We start from the raw sequence: 4688 nt of genomic DNA on the forward strand, positions 1-4688 counted from the left end.
CCCCACCCATTCCCTGGCTCCACCTCTCCAGCCAGCTGTCACCTCGGCCGCCTCCCACTTACTTCCTCGGCTCTGCCTCCAGCCAAGACATTTTATCAATTATTCTGTGACGGGCCAGGCCACTAAGGTGGGTTTTTCACCCGCGATCTTTGAGACACTTGAGCTTTTAAAACCCAGTAGCCCCAGAATTGTGTCCATTTGGTAAGATAGGAAACTGAGGACCAGAGGTGATGTGCAGGGCTGAGACCACCTGGGGCTTCAGGGCAGAGCTGGGGGTATCTCAAACTAGAATCTGCTGCTGAGAACCACATACCCTTCCCCTACCCTCACCCCATGTGGAAGGAGGCTGGAAAAAGAGCAGTCCAGGCTGGTCTTCAAGTAATGTCCTGGAGGAGAAATGCACTACCCTCAGATCCAACAAGGAGACTGGCATCTCCCAAGGGCTGAAACCCTGCCCTCCAAGGCCACCTGCCTCTGCCTGAACCTCTACTGCCAGAAGGAAGAACACAGGTTCCAAGTCCAGGAGACCTAATTCGAATCGAGAGTCTACAGCTTACTAGCTGAGCCACCTTGGACCAGATACTTAACCTCTCTGGTCCTCAGTAGTCTCACCTCTAAGGCAAGGATGCTATTACAATAAAACTCAACCCAGAGGACGGTTTTAAGTTTCCATAAGGTCATGCACACAAACTTCCTGATGCAGTGCATAGCACAGAGAAGGTGACCCGTGACCAGGAAGCATTCTTTTCAAAGATCTCCTGACTCAGGCTGCAGGTGGCCAGGGTGGACGCTCCACCCGTCTCACACCCACTGCCTGCTTTACAGAGTCCCAGCGTTGAGCTCCTCTTTTTCGCAGCTGGGGGAACAGATCTTAGAAGATGGGGGGGGGGGTGCCCTGGGTACCACAGAATCTCCTGGTCCCCACGTCCACAGATTTTCTCCCTCAGTTTCCCCGCCACACCCAGCCATCCTGTGAGCCCCAGAGCCTGGAAGGCCGGGAGGGAGGGCTCAAAGGTCTGTAGGCAGGCTCCCAGACATCCCTGGGTGCAGAGAGAGAAGCATGGGAGAAGTGAATCCTGCTGCGGAGCCCCTCCTACGTCCCCACCCAAGCTGTTCCGTTGCTCCACTGGGACAAAAGCCAGTCACCCCGGAGAGACAGAGCAAGCCAGGCAGATGCCAGAGGGAGTGGAGCCAGTAGAAGGCCTGGGGACCTGGGGTGCTGGGGCATCCGGATCCCCCACCCAGATCCAGAGCCCCTGATAACTAACCTGGACGGGGTGAGGAGACATGAAGCTTGGGCTATCTGCCAGAGGAATGGGATTAAGGTGAGATTCAGGGGTCCAGTTGCCCAAAGAAAAGGGGGATTTCTGTGATGAAGAAAGAAGAGCTTGGATGAAGCCCCATCTCCACTCCCGGGTCCTCCCTCCCTTCAGGCCCGGAGCACAGCCAGTTCCCGGGCCTGTACCTCCTGTTGACCCCTAACTCCCAAGCCACCCTCCGGAACTCAGAGGAACAGCACTTGTGTGGCCCTGGCACTGAGAGAAAGAACCTGGGGGTCAGAGATCCGAGTCCAAGTTCTCTTCCCCCGGTTTGACCTCAGACAAGTGTCGGAACCTCTCCGGGCCTCTGGTTCCCCATTTGAACAATGTAAAGGGCAAATCAGATGGTTTCTGAGAAGAGGCATGGAGGGATTCTGCCCTCACTGTGGCCAGGCTGTGTGAGCAGAGCTGGAGGTCTTGCTAAGGATGCAGTGAAAGAGACATCAGAGGTAGGACGGCAGATAGGGTGCCCAGGCAGCCCCCCAGGGACAGGACCACGCCAAAAGGGGGTGTGGGACGAGGGAGACAGGAGAGATGGTGGCAAGAGCACAGTGATTGATTGGTACCGGAGCTTCATGGAAGGAGAGATGTGAAGGAGAATGCCGAGGTTCCTGGCGTGATGCTGGTGATAACACCCAGGAGGGAACCAGGGCTGGGGAGCCGGCTCTGGTAGGTGGCGTTCAGATTCAAATCTGGACTCGCTGTGTTTGATGCATGTCTGCAGCAGAGCCTGCAGGCAGCTAGATACGGGGTGGGGGTGGGGGGGCGTGTCCCAGGCAGTCCTCACCCCAACCCTGGAGAGGTCACAGCTCTTTTACTCTAAAGCCTGTAACCGCCACATCTAGGGGGTTTCCTTAACCCTCACGATGGTGAACGTCCATTCGCTGGGCACAGACCAGCTCTGTGTCCCCAGGGAAGCGTCTTCTGACACACCTCCCCCTCTTTCTGTCCTTTGAGGACTCTCCAGGGCAGCCTCTGGCCAGAGCAGGCAGCACGCTGGCTCATGTGGTCCCTTTCTGTCCCTTATTAGGCTGCAGGCATCTTGGTCACGCTTGGTCACACATCCCCAGGGCTAAACACGAGATCTGGAACAGAGAAGGCATCCACCAACGCAGGTTTATGGAATAAAGACATGAATGAGTGTCTGAGTGGTTGAATCTGTGAAAAAATATAGACCTGTGAGTGAGTGAGGGTCCAGGGCTAGCCTCATCGAGGTGACTGCCACCCCATCCATCTGCTGTGACAACGACTGGAAGTATCAGTGCTCTGCCTCAGTTTCTCTGACTTTCCCAACTGAGTCCATGGCAGGCACCCTCAATAGCCTCACAGGCCCAGCTCCACCCCAGGCCCTGAGCCCCTCCCAGCTAAGGTGGCAAGGACCTCCTTCCCTATTCCCCACCTCGGATATGGGCTGGGGTTTCCCTCTGCTTAGCCCCACCCCAGGCTCCACCCTGATCACACACTCTTCCTGGCAACTCTACTGGAAGCCCTAGTAAGGACCTGGATTTTAAAGCTCCTGGAGGCGTCTCACCCCAGATGGGTCCCACTCACTATTTGGAAATCCAGAGCTGACTCTTACCTGAATCACTCAGGGGCCCAGCTCCACCCAGCCCCACCTCCGGAGGCAGCTTCTCAGTCAGGCGGGAAAGCTCTGGAATCAACCCAACATCTCTTCAGATCCCCGTCCCCATTCCTCACAAGCGTTCAGTGTGACCTGAGGCAGCGAACTGCCCTTCCTGGGCCCCAGTTTCCCCATCTTTAAAACAGAGTTCACAATTCCATTCTTGTAAGAGTTATTATACCTTACAAGACTCTTGCTCCTTGGAAGGAAAAACAAACTTTAGACAGTGTATTAAAAAAGCAGAGATGTCACTTTGCCAACAATAGTCAAAGCTATGGTTTTTCCAGTAGTCATGTACGGATGTGAGAGTTGGACCATAAAGAAGGCTGACCACCAAAGAATTGATGCTTTTGAATGGTGGTGCTGGAAGACTCTTGAGAGCCCCTTGGACTGCAAGGAGATCAAACCAGTCAATCCTAAAGAAAGTCAACCCTGAATATTCATTGGAAGGACTGATGCTGAAATTCCAATACTTTGGCCACCTGATGTGAAGAGCCAACTCATTGGAAAAGACCCTGATGCTGGGAAAGATTGAAGGAAAAGGAGAAGAGGGTGACAGGGCATGAGATGGTTAGATGGCATCACTGGCTCAATGGACATGAATCTGAGTAAACTGTAGGAGATGGTGAAGGACAGGAAAACCTGGTGTGCTGCAGTCCATGAGGTCACAGAGTCAGACACAATTCAGTAACTGAACAAAAAAGTTATTGTGAGGACAAAATACGATGATGTGCGTGATTCTGAGCAATATTATAGGCATGACCAACCTCCAGCAGGAACCAAATGTTAATTCATTACCTACTCTCCCTAACATTCCCTACCTGAGCAGGAGGGTTTCAGGCAAAACTCTCTGCCTCCTCTTTACCTGCTCAGTGCCAGGCTGGGGCTGGGCATCAGTGGAAATAATAATGATTGTTAATATTTCAAGTCTCTCCTTCGGGCCAGGCAGAGTACCACATATTTCACATGTGCTATCATGTGTCAATTTCCCAACAGCCCTACAAAAAAATGATGACCTTCGTTTCACAGGGAAAGAAACCAAGGCCCCAAAAGCTGACATGGCTTACCCAAGGTTGCACAACTAGTAAGCTGGTTAGGTTTCAAGACTCAATCCCAGCCAGTGTTTGGAGTCAGTTAAAAGAGAGAAATTGGATGGCACAGAGTCAGGGGGAGGCTAGGCGGTCCAATTTAAGCAGCAGAGTCCAGCTGAAAAGCTAAGAACTGAGAATCACAAAATGTTTTTACATTCCTCTCATCCAAATTCTCACAGCTGCTCCGAGAGGAAAATAGCATTATCCCCATAATGCAAAAGAGGAAACCGAGATGCAAAGATTTCCCTCGATCGTGTGGTGAGGCAGGAATGCTAAGAGGTTTTGGTGTAACGTCTCTTTCATAAGTATAACATCTCCCTAAGATCGATTCTCTACTTGTCCCCATGTTCATAAACAGGAAAACTGACCGCTAAAGGCCACGGACTAGTAGGTGGCAGAGCTGGAATCGAAGCCTCCCTGGTCTGTTTGCTGTCAGACTGACAAGGTAACTCCCTGCTGCACCCCATCCCTGGCTCTCTTGGATCCCAAGTCCTGAATCTTTAAAACAAACATCCCCATCCAGGCAGAGGCAGAGCCAAGAAGGCAACTAAACAAGCAGGAGGTTGGTGAGTGGAGAGTCCTTAGGCTCTTCTGGGGAGTTTCCACTGCAGAGTCCCCTGTCCTATGGACCTCACTTCTAGGCAGCTGACGCCATCT

This window comes from Cervus elaphus, chromosome 11 (assembly GCF_910594005.1).
Source record: "Cervus elaphus chromosome 11, mCerEla1.1, whole genome shotgun sequence".
In the NCBI taxonomy this organism is placed as follows: Eukaryota; Metazoa; Chordata; class Mammalia; order Artiodactyla; family Cervidae; genus Cervus; species Cervus elaphus.